Raw genomic sequence first — 17,299 nt, 5'->3', positions numbered from 1 at the left:
AACAAGATCACTGTACATGAAATGTTAAAATACGTCCTCCGACATTGGGTGGAGCGTTCAAATGTGGTTCAAATTTGCAAGTTCATCCATGATACCAATCCATTCTGGGGGGTCATTTTGGGACTTGAGTGCATCTCTGACATATATAATGCTCTCAATAAAATACTGTCTCGCAGGGCGAGTATCAATGTCTGCATTCCGGATTGCCATACGCACTTTCCACAGACTGTGCAGGCCCAGCAGCATGACCATATCTAGGGGTATACTACCAAGATCTCGGACAGGTAGAAATTGGATGCCGCTAGGTGACAACGGGAGGTCTTTTTTTAAGGTCCTTTGAAGGATGTCCCACAAGAATACGGCATCCCAACACTCGAGGAAGATGTGTTCTGTTGTCTCTGGCTTTCTGCCCAATAGACAGTTTGTAGACCACGGAACAAAGATTCCCTTTGCTTCAAGCCAGGGTTTCACCGGCAGTGTATTGCTGTGGAGTTGGAAGAATGTTTTGGCTGAAGAGCGAATTGGCATCTTTTTAACTCTCTTTAGGACGTCTCCTCCTGGGCCTGCACTGTATATGGTACGATACAAAGGCACGGGCACCATTAAATCACATATATCTTTGTACAATTGCTTCTTAGAGACAGTACACAAAAATTCTATAGAAAAACGAGCTTTCAACATCTGGAAAGCAGCAACCACCTGAAACAGGAAACCGCGGACACACATGCTTCGTACGTCACTCGTCGACACAACAAAATTTGGAAGGAGTTCACGTAGCCTAACTTGTATGACGGTTCTTAAGAAAGGATCACTTTGGTCCCGCAGAAACATAAATCTGGAGACGACCTGCCTCAAAAACAAATGGGCTAGCCCCACACCTCCCTCTCTCACCGACCGGAACAAATTGGTCCGACTCGTTCGCTCCCATGTAGAGTCCCACACAAAAACGGCGAGAACTCTGTGCAGTTTCTGAACATTTACACGCTTCATGCACATAACTTGAAGCACATACCAGATTTTCGCCACAATAAACAGATTGCATACTGTGGCCCGAGCAAACACTGACAGCTCACGTCCTCCCCAGTTTAGTGTTCTCTCTCGCGCTTTGTCAGTTTCGCAATTCCAATATTCAGTAGCGTCCTTGTAATGCTCAAGGGGTACCCCTTAATAGTTTCCCAGTGATTCAGTCCATAGCATGTTTTGGAATGATAAAGGTTTGGTCTCCCAGCTCCCGTGCCAAAAACCCAAGCATTTACCACAATTCACAGTGCTCCCTGACATTCTACAAAATTTGTTTACAATGCTCCCTGTTTCGTTGCTGCTGTCTCTGTCTGTGCAAAACACTGCTATATCATCAGCGTAGGCTAAGAGTATAACTTCACTCGCCATTAGACGGAAACCGCTCACTTGTTCATTGTGAATAACCTTCAAACAAAACGGTTCTAGGTATATCGCAAACAACAGAGGAGACAGTGGGCATCCTTGCCTCACGGATGTCAACACCTGAAAGGGGGTTGTGACGCACTTGTTGACAATAAGGCTCGTGAAACTCTCGGCATATGCCATCAGTAAAGTTCACAGGTTCTTTATCTTCCTTCCTCGCACCAGAGGTGCCCCGCCAGAGACGGTTTGTTCACTTGAAGACTAAAGCGTTCCTTCGCACCAGGAATGCCCCGTCAGAGACGCTCTCGTGATGAGTAGAGATGCAGGGATAAAAAAGGAAATACTTGAAGTTTTATATACTGAAGAGTGGTTTATTGGCACGTTGAAGCGCCGGCAACGAAGACCCGGGCGCAAGTCGTCTAGGAACCAGCGAGGCGAGAGACCGGCACACAAGCGGCAGTTCTCCAGCACGAGCCTTTCGCGGGCGGCACTAGCGCTTCGTCGTCGTTGGTGGCGGTGCTGGATCTTCTTCATTCCAACTGCCCCGGCGGAAAGAGGGAGCCATCCTGGCGACTCAAGGCGAGGAGACGACGAGAGGGCTGTAATAAGGCTTCAAGCGGCTGACATGAACGACGTCGCGACCACGGCGGCGATGGTCCAAAGAAGGTGTCACCGGTTCGATGATATAGTTCACTGGTGACGTACGCTCTAAGATGCGGTAAGGACCAATGTGCTTGGCCGAAAATTTGGACGCAGCCGGAACCGAGAGCCAGACCAATGATCCAGTGGAGAAGTGTGTAGCGGGCGTGTCTTGGTCCGACTCATGTGTCCGGAGCCCTTGACGTTCGGCGGTGAAGGAGCGAGCCAACTGGCGGCACTGCTCAGCATGGCGGGTAATGTCAGAAATGGAAGTATATTTTGAGCTGTCGGGGTTGTAGGGAAGGATTGTGTCCAGCAGACAGGAAGGCTCGCGCCCAAATAAAAGAAAGAATGGGGGAAAGCCGGTGGTTGCCTGGGATGCGGTGTTATATGCATAGGTCACGAACGGAAGGACTTGATCCCAATTAGAGCTGTCGGAGCTAATGTACATGGCGATCATGTCCCCAAGAGTACGGTTGAATCGTTCGGTGAGGCCGTTGGTTTGGGGGTGGTAAGCGGTAGTGGTACGGTGGACTGAGTGGCACGCATCGAGAAGCTCGCGAACAACTTCAGACAAGAAAACACGGCCGCGGTCACTGAGAAGTTCTCGCGGAGCGCCGTGACGCAGGACGAAGTGATGAAGAAGGAAGAAGGCGACGTCGCGAGCAGTAGCCGCAGGTAGGGCAGCGGTCTCAGCATACCGAGTGAGGTGGTCCACGGCGACTATAATCCATCGATTCCCGGCGGTCGTGAAGGGGAGCGGCCCATATAGGTCGATGCCCACACGATCGAAAGGGCGAGCCGGGCACGATAATGGCTGTAACGGGGCAGTCGAGGGTCGAGGTGACGACTTCCGCTGCTGACAGGCTGTGCAGGAGCGAACGAATCGACGAGCCAAGTTGTACATGCCCCGCCAGTAGTACCTCTGGCGTAGCCGCTCGTAGGTTTTTAGCGATCCAGCGTGAGCGCTTTGAGGGTCGGCGTGGTAGTGCGCACAGATCTCAGACCGAAGATGGCGGGGAATCACGAGGAGCCACTTTCGGCCGTCCGGACGATAGTTGCGGCGGTATAGGAGATCGTCGCGGATGGCGAAATGGGAAGCTTGGCGACGAAGGGCCCGAGGGAAGGAGGACGTAGAGTGCGCACGAAGGGCATCCAGCAAGGAAGAAATCCATGGATCCTGGCGTTGTTGATTGGGCATGTCGATAGCAGTGAGCGCTGCGAGTGGGGAATCAGATACGAGGGAAGAGGGCGCAGGAGAGGGCAGTGGCGAGCGTGACAAGGCGTCGGCGTCGGAGTGCTTGCGGCCCGACCGGTAGACAACGGTAACATCGAATTCCTGAAGACGGAGTGCCCAGCGGCCAAGGCGTCCTGAGGGATCTTTGAGGGAGGCGAACCAACACAAGGCGTGGTGATCAGTAACGACGGTGAACGGGCGGCCATATAAGTAAGGGCGGAATTTTGTGAGAGCCCACACTACGGCCAGACACTCCTTTTCAGTCACGCTGTAGTTCGACTCTGCTTTGGTGAGAGCACGGCTGGCGTACGCAACAACGTATTCAGAAAATTCGGGCTTGCGCTGGGCCAGGACAGCACCGAGGCCAATTCCGCTTGCGTCGGTGTGCACCTCAGTAGGAGCACTGGGGTCATAGTGCCGAAGAATAGGGGGTGAAGTAAGACGACGACGGAGCGCAGCAAAAGCTTCATCGCGGGCAGAGTCCCACGTAGACAGGTCGGCGGGACCATTGAGGAGTTTTGTAAGGGGCGCGACGATAGCGGCGAAATTAGGGACAAAGCGCCGAAAATAGGAGCAGAGGCCCACAAATCGGCGCACCTGTTTCGTAGAGGTCGGTTTAGGGAATTCAGCCACAGCCCGGAGTTTGTCAGGATCAGGTAGGACGCCATCTTTGGATACGAGGTGGCCGAGTATTGTCAGTTGCCGGGCGCCAAAGTGACATTTCTTGAGGTTAAGCTGAAGGCCAGCACGGGTGAGGCAGCTCAATATCTGGTGCAAGCGCTGGAGGTGCGTCGGAAAATCGGGCGAAAACACAACAACATCATCCAAGTAGCAGAGACAAATGTTCCACTTGAGCCCGCGCAATACATTGTCCATCATTCGTTCGAACGTGGCGGGAGCGTTACACAGACCGAATGGCATTACGGTGAATTCATATAGGCCGTCAGGGGTAACGAATGCCGTTTTAGGACGGTCGGACTCAGACATCGGCACTTGCCAATAGCCGGAACGGAGATCCAGAGAGGAGAAGAATTCGGCGCCTTGCAAGCAGTCTAGGGCGTCGTCAATACGGGGTAGCGGGTAGACGTCTTTCCGCGTAATTTTGTTGAGCCGGCGGTAGTCCACGCAAAATCGTATCGAGCCATCCTTCTTCTTCACCAGCACCACTGGGGACGACCAAGGACTGGCAGATGGCTGAATAATGCCGCGTTGTAGCATGTCGTCCACTTGCTCAGCGATGAGGCGGCGCTCGGGAAGTGACACACGGTAGGGGCGCTGGCGGAGAGGAGTATGGGTACCGGTTTCAATGTGGTGCTCGACATTGGTCGCACGGCCCAAAGAAGAGGACTGGTGGTCAAACGAGGAGCGAAACTGGTTGAGCAGGGCAAGAAGCTGCGCGTGTTGAGCTGTGTCGAGGGCGGGGTCAATAGAGCGGTCGAAAATGTCCGGGCAGTGGGTGATCGGGAGTAGGGCCACGTGGGGTGAGGGCAGCGATGTCGGGACTGGAGGAGGTCACATCGGTGTCCAAGGAAGTGATCAAGGTAGCCGTTTCAAAATGGCCAAGGCACTCGCCACGGACCAGGGAGAGGGCAGAGAAGGAGGTGTTAGAGACGAGGATGGCGGCAGTACCGTGTTGAATGTCGATGACGGCGAAGGGAACCGAGAGGCGTCGGCGAGAAGCAAGGATGGGGGAAGGCGTGAAGAGAACGGTGGCGTCAGAAACAGAGGCGGCGCAAACAGGGACAAGCACAGCACTGTCAGGGGGAATGTGAGTGTCCTCGGCGACAACAAACTTAGCATCACGGCGAATCGAAGGCTCGTCGAAGGCAGCATCACAGAGCGTAGAAAAGATGACATGCGCACGGGCGCAGTCAATGACGGCGCTGTGGCGGGATAGAAAATCCCAGCCAAGGATGACGTCATGGGAGCTTGCACGGAGAACTAAAAATTCGACAGCATATAAAACATCGGCGATGACTACGCGTGCTGTGCAAGCGGCAGACGGATGAACGGGCTCGGCGCTAGCTGTACGGAGGGAGAGTCCAGAAGATGGGGTGGTAACTTTTCGAAGTGAACAGCAGAAGTTTTCGTTAATGACAGAAACGGAGGCCCCAGTGTCCACAAGCGCAAGTGTCTTGACGCCGTCTACAAAGACGTCAAGAAGATTCGGCGGTGAAAGGCGAGGACTTAAGCAGGGCGATGATAGCGCAGTTCGTGCCCCAGGAACTGCGGCTGCTAGTTTTCCGAATCGGCGGGGACGGGGCGACGCCTCATGGGCGACAAGGAGCGGCGGCGAGGGGAGGGCGAGCGGTGGGAAACGTAGGGCTGGCGACCAAGCGCGCGGTCAGGTGAGGTCCCCTGATGCGGTGGTTCGAAAGGTGCGCGAAAGGTGCGATCTGTATCGCGGTAGTCCGGCAGAGGGTGGAGAGGCGCAGGCAGAGTACGTCGACATAGGCGAGCGACGTGGCCTGGAAAACCGCAGGCGTAGCAGATCGGTCGGTTGTCAGCCGTGCGCCAAGGATTGTAGGCAGCGGGCGCGAAACGCTGTCGGGAAACAACAGGCGCAGGCACCGCAGGAGGAGCATAGGCATAGGCCTGCGGCCGCAGTGGTCTTCTGACAGCCTCGGCATACGTGAGAGGCACGGGAGCGGGCGCAGGCGGCACGCTTACTGGAGGGTCGTAGCTTAACGGGGCGGCAACTGGGGTGGGCTGGATCGGGAGTAGACCGGCCTGGGGAGCCAGGGTGCCGGTTGCCGAAGAGTAGGAAGTGCATCGGCGACCTCCTGCGTGATGGCATTCCGGATCTCAGGACTGAGGACGGGCGGTGACGGGTGTGGGTGAGATATGAGCGATAGCTGCCGGGCGAGCTCTTCCCGCACGAAGTCTTTGATTGTGGCTAGCAAGTCGTGGTTGATGCCCAGGCCGCAGATGGAGTCGGCAGGCGGGGAAAGGCGACGAGCGCAAAGACGTTGCTTGCGCAACTCGTCAAAACTTTGGCACAGTGTATAAACCGAGGCGACGGTGGTGGGGCTCTTCGCCAGCAACATCTGAAAAGCGTCGTCGTCGATGCCTTTCAGGACGTGCTTAATCTTGTCAGCTTCGGACATAGCTGGATCAACACGCTTGCATAGGTCAACTACATCTTCAATGTAGCTCGTGAAAGTCTCGTCCTTGTGCTGAGCTCGGACACGCAAGCTTTGCTCAGCGCGCAGTTTCCGGACGGCGGGACGGCCGAAAACCTCCGCAAGTGTGCTCTTGAAAACGGCCCAGGTGGGGATGTCGGCCTCGTGGTTTCGGAACCACAGGTTCGCTACGTCGCTCAGGTAGAATATAACGTTGGTCAGTTTGACGCTGTCATCCCAATTGTTATGGCGGCTCACCCGTTCGTATGATTCCAGCCAATCTTCTACATCTTGGTCGCTGTGGCCGCTGAAAACAGCGAAGTCGCGCTGCCGGACGGCACCGGAGCAGATGACGGGCTGCGGCGGGGGTGCGGGCTGTTGACTGGTCTTGGACATCGGGATGGAGCGGCTGCGAAGGTCCACGGTGATGGGGAACGGTGAACGCAGCAACCTCCACCAAATGAAGAGTGGTTTATTGGCACGTTGAAGCGCCGGCAACGAAGACCCGAGCGCAAGTCGTCTAGGAACCAGCGAGGCGAGAGACCGGCACACAAGCGGAAGTTCTCCAGCACGAGCCTTTCGCGGGCGGCGCTAGCGCTTCGTCGTCGTTGGTGGCGGTGCTGGATCTTCTTGTTCATTCCAATACAAATATTTACAGCATATACAAGTTAAGGCACTAGAGACATTAAGCAGCAAAACGGACAAACCAAACAACAAAAAGGTGGAACTGGCTAACACTAGGGGAGGCCCCTACACGGCATAGCCGAAGATGCATAGCACCTGACCTTAGTGCAGAACCCCGATTCCGGCTCCGGGGCCCGGTTTTAAAGAGATAAAGGCCCGGCCCACATTTGGTAGCTTCAATCATGTTACACTGCTCACATGATTTGTTTACCGAGAGCATGGCCAGCCCTCCAGCTTCCGTACGGCAAAACGCCCTTTCCATTGCAAAATAAAAGTAAACACAAACACAAATACACATTCGTGCCAGCACGTGCGCGAATCGGTACCGCGGGGCGGGGGGACACCCGTATTTCCCGGCGCATTCGCGAGCGGCCGCGTTCCGAGAAAGGAGACGCTTCGCTTTGAGCGCCCCCAGCCGCGTTCCGATGACCCCGCGTACACTACCGATCCCTTACACCATCTTAACGCCTTCCATTATCACCGAACCTACATTAACGTGTTCTAATATGCTGAAGAGAATTTCGTGTACGACGCGATCAAAGGCCTTTTGCAAATCGATCTCCATCATGGCGACACGTTCCCCTCAAGCATCACAACACTCCATGACGCTTCTGGCCACATGTATGTTTGTAAAAATTGATCTTCCTTTAATTCCGCATGTCTGGTGGGGCACAACTATTTCTTTCATCACCCTCTGGAGTCTTGTCGCCAAAGATTTCGTGAAAATTTTATAATCGACGTTTGTCAGGCTGATGGGGCGATACGATGTCACTGAAAGCTGTTTCACGGGATCGTCAGTTTTAGGAATAAGCACAACGTGCGTTCTCCGAAAAGACAGGGGCAGTCGCTTTTCGACATAATCCTGCTTCAGTACTCTGTGCAGTGCAGCTGCAAGTTCATCCTTGAAAGACTTATAAAACACCGCGCCTATGCCGTCTGGTCCAGGCGTTTTGCCAGGGCAGAGTTCACCAATTGCTTTCCTTATCTCTTCTACCGTGATTGGCTCTTCTAGCACAGACATCACATCCTGATCTAACTTCGGCATGAGGCTTAGAAATTCGTGTTCAAATCCGTCGTCTACACTTCTCTTCCGACCGCGTAAATCACGATAGTAATCTACAAAAGCTTGCCGGATTAAATCGGGGTCGGTGGTCACATAATCCCCGTGCCTTATCTGTTTGATTTCATTCTTTGCTGCGTATCTCTTTTCGTCTGATAGGGATCGCTTCGTTGGTGCCTCTCCTAAAAGCAGTCTGTCGTCACGTGCCCGCACAACGGCTCCCATGTACTTTTCTTGGGCGATAACTTCCCATTTATTTTTGAGTTCTTTGATTTCATCCGTATACCTGCCCGGATGTGCACTTTCCAAACTCAGGGCAAACTTTAGGTCGCACTGCAAATCTTTTTGTTTTCCTTTGATTGTGCCTCAGGAGGCTACTTCTTTCAATAGCTTTTATCTTAATTTGTTCTTTAAACTGTTCCCACATCTGGATTGATCTTTCTGGCCGAGCTTCTAGTAGAATCTGAATACTTTGCTTTACTTGGTTTAGAAAAACTTCGTCTTGTAGCAGTTTAGCATTCAATTTCCATAACTCCCAGTTGAACAGCGACTTCGTTTGCTGTAATCCAATTGCGGCAATTACTATACTGTGATCGCTGAAAGATACATGTTTCATTTCATAGCGCGTGCACACTGGCAAAAGATCAGTGGAAACATACAGTCTATCGAGTCTCGCATGGCTTGTTCGCTGGAAGTGCGTGAACTCTGGTCTATCACCACTCGATAAAGCGTATCCAATGTCCTCCAAGTCATTTTCAAGCATCAGTTCGCTCAATAAATGCGCACTCTTGTGTCGAACAGCTTGACTACCAACTCTGTCTTCGGCTCTGCATACGCTGTTGAAGTCTCCAAGTAAAATAACGTATCTGTCACATTTCAGATAAGGCCCTACGTTTGCAAAGAACAACCTACGTTCTTCCTCCCTATTTCGCGCATAAACGCAGATACTTCGCCACTGAACGTTTGACAAAGAAAAATCGCAGACAATAAATCTACCATTTTCACACACAATCAATGCTTCAAATTGGACATCCAAGGATTTGCGAACAAATAACGCACAGCCTCCCGAAGACCCAACAGCATGGCACACACACACGACGTATCTTTCTCTAAAAGGCTCGACCATGCGGTTCGTCTGCTCTTCACTTTCAACCTTCGTCTCCTGCACTGCAATTAAATCTAGGTTGTTTTGTAAAAAAGCACGTCTCACTTGATACTGCTTACGCCTCGCAGACAGCCCTCGCACGTTCAAAGTGGCTACACGCAGTGCTGTGATGGAATTTGCTGCCATTTTCGCAACGAGTGAAACGAGCCGCATGGTCTTACCTTGAGCTCGTCGGCAAATAGAGACGTCCCATGTGCCGCAACACCGCTCCAAGGGTCTAGTGGTTGGCGCCTCGGCAACTGCTTAGGTGTCTCGGGCCCGTCACCGAAGCCACAGACACCTCTTAGTTCCACGCTGGTAACGAAAACACTTTCCCCCGTGATGACGGGCGCGTTGTTCCCGCAGGTCTCCGTTCCGGTGGGATGGTTGGCTTTGGCTTGAAGCTTGGGCGCCGAGTTAGGACCGTCTTGGCGGGCGGTTCCTCATTCTCGGTGTTCTCTGAACTGTCTGTGAAGTTGTCGTCCTCCTCACGAGTACGCTTCGCCGCACAGCCGCTGCACACATCCTCACTCGCGTCCATGGGGGCTGTGTCGCCCTTGGCAACGGCCTCCAAACCATCGCCCAAAGAATTCTCTCGTGCGCTAGTTTCCGGTGCCGGAGCATGCTCATGCTGCACGGTGGGTGGGCCCTGAACGCTGTTCTCACGGTCTTCAGGAACGTGCTCTGAAGAAAGAGACATGCTGGCCGCCGCATCCGCTTCTGTGAGACCCCGTTGGGCCCCTGACGCCTCTTCGGCCTCTACTTCGTCCATTAAATGTTCTGCAAAACCATCACCTTTCCCAGACTCCGCAGCACTTGCGTACGTTTTCACACACTGCCCTTCGTTATGTCCAAAGCGGCGGCATAGGCTACAGCGCGGAACCTCGCAATCCCGTCGAATGTGCCCGGTCAACTTGCACCGCAAGTAGAGCGGCGGCCTTCCCGGCACAACAGTAAGTGCGGGCTCACCTGAAGTTCTCAGCTGGTGTGGAATGTCGTCAGTATTGACTCCGGCTTTCAGTTTCAAGGTGACGGTACGCGTTGTGGTTCCTTTGCCCACCACGCCTTGAGCCCGCCACCTTAACTTCGTCACGTTCGTCACCTTTCCGTACAGGGACAGGGCCTCGTGCACATCCTCGTCAGCGACGCGGTACAGCACCCAGTGAATCTTTATCCGCAGGTCTTGGTTGTTCAGATCCACGAGGATGCACGGGCTGTTTTTCACTTTAACATCTCTGCCAGTCAAAAGCTTCTTTGTCGCGTCGGCGCTCTTCATTGTGACAGCCCACACATGATTCATCTGGTACGCCCCCAAAGCCAGCACTTCGTGGAGCAAACCTAGACGAACCAACGCATCCCGGAAATCTTCGACATGGTAAGGCCTGTTCTTCGGATCAGCGTGCATAAAGATGGTACTCAAAACAATTTTTCGCCGCCGCGGTGGCTCAGTCGTTATGGTGCTCGGCTGCTGTCCCAAAATACGCGGGTTCGATCCCGGCCGCGGCGGTTGAATTTCTTTGGAGGAGAAATTCTAGAGGCCCGTGTACTGTGCGATGTCAGTGCACGTTAAAGATCCCCAGGTGGTCGAAATTTCCGGAGCCCTCCACTACGGCGTCTCTCATAGCCTTAGTCGCTTTGGGACGTTAAACCCCATAAACCAAACCAAACCAAACCAAAACAATTTTTCCTGTTGGTAGCGTTGGCAAGATGACCTGGTAATCTTCATCCGAAGCAGCAACAAACCCATTTCCGCGACCAGCAGCGGCCGCTGACACCGCTCCAGTGGAGCTCATGATAGCACGTCCGTCACGCTCGGTGGCCGGAAATGGAATCCCATACCAGCCGTTGTCCTCAAGCATACTCGCAGTGCGTCTCCTGCATGTCTCCTGCATGTATTTGGCCATGAGTATGGCCAAAGACACCGGTGACACAAGTATATTCCTAGAGGGTGAAAAAAAAACATGCGCCGCCCGGGAATCGAACCCGGGTCGCAAGAATGGGAATCTTGCATGATACCACTACACCAGTGGCGCCCACGTTGTGTGACATACCAGCCGTTGTCCTCAAGCATACTCACAGTGCGCCGACTGCAGTACGATGGCCAAAAGACACCGGTGACACAAGTATATTCCTAGACGGTGAAAAAAAATATGCGCCGCCCGGGAATCGAACCCGGGTCGCAAAAATGGGAATCTTGCATGATACCACTACACCAGCGGCATTTTTTTTTCTTTATTGCCTGGCTTTGACATTACACAAGAATGACCACAACAAATTTGGGGGACACAATGAACACTTGGTGTTGATATAGTCAGCCTGCCAATGGCTGGCTTCGTCACATTAAAATTCCTTTAGGGCCATCAAAGGCTCCACCCTTGACAGCCACTCGGGAGCCTCGCCAACAGCTTTGACCCTCTCAACAAACCGATGCATATTTTTACGAAGATAAATTCGTGCTGGCGTCGCGTCGGGATCACAGTAATACCCTGCCATTCGCGAGCGCCAAATACTGTGGAGGCCCATTAACATTATTAAATCAAATGGTACTCCATCCTCGTTTACAATGGACAGATACCGTATTCCATGGGGGTGAAGTGGAAATTGTTTCTTTATCGTCCTTTGAAGCACGTCCCAAAAGTAAACCCCTTTCCAACAATGCAGGAAAACGTGATCTATCGTTTCTGGTTGCTTGCGGATAAGGCAGTGATGACCCCACGGAAGTAATAAGCTCTTATCCTGTAAAAACATTTTCACTGATAACGTTCCGGTGTGCAACTTGAAGAAAAAAGTTTTAACCCTAGGCTCAACGTGCATTCTCTTTACCCTCTTTAACACATTCCTTCCAGGGCCTCCACTGTACAAGGCCCTATACATGGGTTCCGGCAAAACAACTTCGCATAAATCCTTATACAATTTTTTCTTGTTCACTGTAGATAAATATTCGTTGGAAAACCTTGTTGAGAGAAATCGGACACTTGCGAGAACTTCTCTGAAGTACCCAAAAATTCCGCCCGATAGAGTTTCGGTTGCAACAACAAAGTCAGGTAGCGCGCGCCCCAGCCTTCCTTGGCACACGGTGCGCAAAAACGGATCACTGACATCACGCAGAAACATAAATCTGTTAACAATCTGCCGCAAGAAAAGGTGTCCCAGACCCACTCCACCATCCTTCACTTTTCTAAATAAATTCGTCCGGCTGCACCTTTCCCATTGTGCAGCCCACACAAAAAGAGCAAAAATTCGATGTAGCTTCTGTATGCTCATTCTTCCACAATGCAACACTTGCATCGCATACCACACCTTACTGATAAAGAAAAGGTTGCACACGGTTGCTCTAGCGAAAATTGATAAGCCTGTTCCTCTCCATCTTTCCGAAGCCTTCTCCCGCACATCCTTGGTCTGCACTCTCCAATATGTTTCGCTATCGCGATAGCTTTCTAGCGGTACTCCAAGGTACTTCGTTGGGGTCTTCACCCAGGGTACGTGTTCAAAGTGGTCCATCGTCGTTTGCCATGCTCCATGCCAGAGCCCCACTGACTTGGACCAGTTCACTCTGCTGACCGAGGTTTTCCAGAATTCAGCGACACATTCAACGGCCTCTGTTACACCTTCTCTATTAGCGGAAAAAACCGCTAAATCATCCGCATATGTCAGCAGCTTTGCTTCCGCAGCTTGCAGCCTAAAACCAGTTAATCTCTCGTTTTCGATTATGTTTAAACGCAAAGTCTCGATGTAAATGGCAAACAGAAGAGGGCTGAGGGGGCAGCCTTGACGTACCGAACGCTGCACACGAATGGGGGCCCCCAGACACTGGTTAACAATCAATATCGTCGTACAGTTCCGATACGCCAAGGCGACTCCCTCCCTGATGACGTAACCAACATTCACGTAATCAAGTATGAAGCGGCCGCGGTGGCTCAGTGGCTATGGTGCTCGGCTGCTGTCCCGAAAGACGCGGGTTCGGTCCCGGCCGCGGCGGTTGAATTTCTTTGGAGGAGAAATTGGAGGCCCGTGTACTATGCGATGTCAGTGCACGCTAAAGAACACCAGGTGGTCGAAATTTGCGGAGCCCTCCACTACGGCGTCTCTCATAGCCTTAGTCGCTTTGGGACGTTAAACCCAATAAACCAACCAACCAAACCGTAATCAAGTATGCACCGCAAAATTTTATGCGCGACACAGTCGAACGCCTTTTCGAGATCAAGCTGCAAGATGGCAACGAGACTATTTGTAAAATTACAGCACTCGAGCACACATCTTGGCTTGTGTATGTTAGACAGAATAGACCGGCCTTTTATCCCACACGTTTGATGGGGGCCAACAATTTCCTGGATTACACACTGTAACCTTTGCGCCAACATTTTCATATAAATTTTATAATCAACATTCGTGAGAGCGATAGGCCTGTTCCCTGTTACGTGTAGTAACTTGTCAGCTTCATCCGTTTTCGGAATTAAGACAGTCTGTAATTTACCATAGGAAGGAGACAATTGACGTACTTCGTAAGCTTCATTAAAGGCCGTCTTCAACACCGGCGCGATTCTGCTCTTAAATGATTAGTAAAACGCCGCGCTTAACCCGTCTGGTCCTGGTGATTTCCCAGAATTTAAATTGTGTATTGCCATTTCTACCTCTGATTCGGTTATAATAAGGGAGTAATTACTCATTGACGTCCACCCGAGCGCAGCCATACGGCCACAAAGGAAAGCTATACAGCTTTCACAGAAACTTCGTAGTTAAAGAAAAATTCGTCCTGGTCCGGGGTTCGAACCCGGGACCACCGCTACACCGGAGCAGTCGCTCTACCAATTGAGCTAACCGGGACGGCAAGCTTATGGTAGGGCGAGAGCGAATTGATCTATAACTCTTATTACAAATCTACTCCACCTTGGGGGATTCCCCTAAATATTTGATCAACTCTGATTCGGTTATTTGCGAGCTCTAAAACGTCTTTCTGCTTGTCGCTTAGTGGCGGCAATGCCTCAAGGAACCTGTCCTTAAACGTATTCATGTCTGCATCCTGTAATGCGAAGAGCGCCTGATAGTATTAAAAAAAACGCACGCTGTATGTGTTCGTTTTCGTCTGATAAAATGCCACCCCATTCTATGCTATCGATGTGGTTTCGCCGAGCATGGGCCTGTTCAATTCCCAAAGCTCGTTTCGACGGCGTCTCCCCTGCTGCTATATCTTCCGCTCTGGCCCGCACCAACGCTCCACGATAACGGTCCTCTTCTATTAGTTGAATTTTTTGTTTTATTTTCCTGATGTCATCGATCCATTTACCAGGTGCTTCACTTTCCTTTTCTAGCAGTTTTGCAAGCATACATCTTAGACTGCGTTCGTTTAGGCTCTCTTCGTACGCAATGGCACTAGACCATTCAACTGCTTTAATTTTAACCTGTTCTTTGCAAAGTTCCCACTGTTGCCATATCTTCAGCTCACTACTAGGCTCTATTTTGCTGATTTCTTCAATTACTGCACAGCTAAATTCATCGTCCTTAATTAGCTTGTTATTTATTTTCCACAGATCCCAACTAAAAGCACTGCTCTGTTTTTTCAATCCTATCCCACATACTACTAAACAGTGCTCCGAAAAAGCCACCGGCACTACATGGTAACTGTTGCATTTTGGAATCACATCCAGCGATACATAAATGCCGGCAAGCTGAGCATGGCTTGTCCTCTGAAAGTGTGTGTACTTCACACCGCACGTGCCTTGCAAACACTCTGCCACATCCTCAAGGTTCCATTTATCTATGATTTGCGGCAGTATCTTCGTACTTGCGTCCCTGAACACCCTTGCACTGGCCTTATCGCAGCCACTTAGGACACAGTTGAAGTCGCCCATGATGATAAGCTGTTTCTCGGAACTAAGACGCTGTTCAACACTTTGAGAAGACGCAGCCCTTTCGTCCGTAACATTTGGTGCGTACACACAGACAATTCGCCACTCAATGTTGTTCAATGTAAAATCGATAGCGACACAATGACCTGAAGGACACGAGAAATGAGCTTGCACTACAAGACCCGGCAACTTCATTACAAAAAGGACGCTGCCAGCAGATGTACCTATCGCATGACTCACTACAGCGTTGAATCTAGACGTGAAACGTCACATCATGCTCCCGGTCTCTTCCTCCCCTTCTACTTTTGTCTCCTGCACGGCCAGTATGTCAATATCGTGCTCCGTTAAGAGCCGGTAAACTTGGCTTTGTTTTTTCTTTCCTGCCAAGCCCCTAACATTGAGTGTGGCCACTTTCAACGGGGTTACAGAAGCCATTGTCGCAAAGAGTGAAGAGGCCAAGAGCATGGTGCTTACCCCACACGTCTAGCACATGGCTAGACGCCGTCGTTGCCACCGGAGCCATCCGGTGCAGGCCCCTGACCTTGCCGCGGGGCTGCCTTATCGCCGGCACGCTTGTCCGCCGAAACGTTAGGTTTCGTTCTGAAAGGTGACCGTCGGGATTGGGCGGATTTTGCTGGCGGCTCCTCACCACTGAGAGCCGCTCTCTCAATAGCTTTCATTTTTACGTCATTTTTGAAACCTTCCCACCTTTCCAACCAGCTTTCGGCTCCAGACACATGCAATGACTTCAGTAAATTATTTACCTCGCAAACGAAGCTGTTGTCGTCCAGAAGTTTCGCATTAAATTTCCATAAATCCCAATTAAATCTCACCTCCTTTAATTTTGATCCTAAGGTGAAGGACACCATGCAGTGTTCAGAGAAGGATACTGGAATGACTTCGTAGTTTTCGCAGACCGGCGCCAGATGCACCGATATGTATATGCGATCGAGCCTGGCATGGCTTTCACCCTGGAAATGAGTAAACTGTGCCTGACTGCCGGTGATAACATGCAGCCAACATCTATTAAGTCCTACTCCTCTACGAGCTCATCCAGAACCTGCACACTTTGATCCTTTAGAGTACGGACTTTAGCTCGGTCCTCTGGCCTGCAAACACAATTAAAGTCTCCCATAAATATAACATGTCGCTCTGTTTTCAAATACTGCTCGAGGTTTTCAAAAAAAATTCTGCGGTCGGTTTCTTTGTTAGGCCCATAAAGACACACAACACGCCACAATAAATCACAGAATGAAAAATCCAGGATAACAAAACGGTCACTTTCGCAAACAATGACTTATTCCTCCAAAATCCCAACACTGTTACATACAAAGAGCGCGCATCCCGCCGATGTTCCAACCGCATGAGCTATACAAACATTGAAATGAGTTCTAAAGGGCTGCACCATGCTGTCCGTTTGGTCCTCGCTGCTGACCTTCGTTTCTTGGACAGCAACGATGTCCAGCTCGTTTTCGATAAGTAGCCTACTAACCTGGCACTGCCTTTGCCTACTTGCCAAGCCCCGAACATTCAATGTCGCTACACGGAGGGGTTTTTTAAAGTTTGCTGCAATATTTACGCTAGGACACAAGGACCGCCCGGGGGTTACCTCGACAATATGAGGTACGCCGCTGGCGTTGAAAACCGCGGCGCTCGACTTTTCCGCCCCCGCAGCAAGATAGTAGTCCGCGTCGTTGTTTTGGCCCTTGATACAGCTCCATGATGAACGCTAATTGCAGTTTCGTGGGCAGGAACAAGACTGGCCCACGCTGCTACGAGGGCTCCATGCCGCCCCCTCTGCGGTCGGGCGGAATGTTCGGCTTGGGCTTGAAACTCGGCCGCCGAGTAGCGGGCGTCTTGGGAGGCGGTTCCACGTCGGCATTGTCGCCCGCGACGACTGTTTCCTCGTGCACTCTTTTTCCTGGCACTGCACTTGTGGTGTCCATGGTTTGCTCACCATCCCACCAGCTCCCCGTCGACACTACTTCCAACTCCTTGCCGGAGTCTTCTTTCGCAGTCCCCGCCCCCGAAGGGGTGGTGTTGCCTTGATCTTGTTGGTCGCCTTTGCTGACGGCGCCTTGAGTGTCCTCGGTGGCTTCAGCCTTGTCGCCCGTTGGAGACTGCACGGGCACATTCCCAGCCCCTCTGGAAGCCTCTTCAGCGTCTTCGTCATCCATAACAAGC

General features: G+C 51.7%; 2 non-coding genes across 2 annotated transcripts; both read right to left on the bottom strand.

Moving 5' to 3' along the window:
* Positions 1-11,231: 11,231 nt before the first annotated feature.
* TRNAG-CCC (transfer RNA glycine (anticodon CCC)) lies at positions 11,232-11,302 on the bottom strand. The gene has a single exon. It is a non-coding gene; the product is annotated as a tRNA-Gly (tRNA).
* Positions 11,303-11,420: 118 nt separating this feature from the next.
* Positions 11,421-11,491, bottom strand: TRNAG-CCC (transfer RNA glycine (anticodon CCC)). The gene has a single exon. It is a non-coding gene; the product is annotated as a tRNA-Gly (tRNA).
* Positions 11,492-17,299: the final 5,808 nt, after the last annotated feature.

The sequence above is a fragment of the Amblyomma mixtum genome, chromosome 6 (genome assembly GCF_055824585.1).
Source record: "Amblyomma mixtum isolate Tamu chromosome 6, ASM5582458v1, whole genome shotgun sequence".
NCBI classification, from domain to species: Eukaryota; Metazoa; Arthropoda; class Arachnida; order Ixodida; family Ixodidae; genus Amblyomma; species Amblyomma mixtum.
Note: the sequence above shows the minus strand (reverse complement) of the source record. Positions and strands in the feature narration are given on the sequence as shown.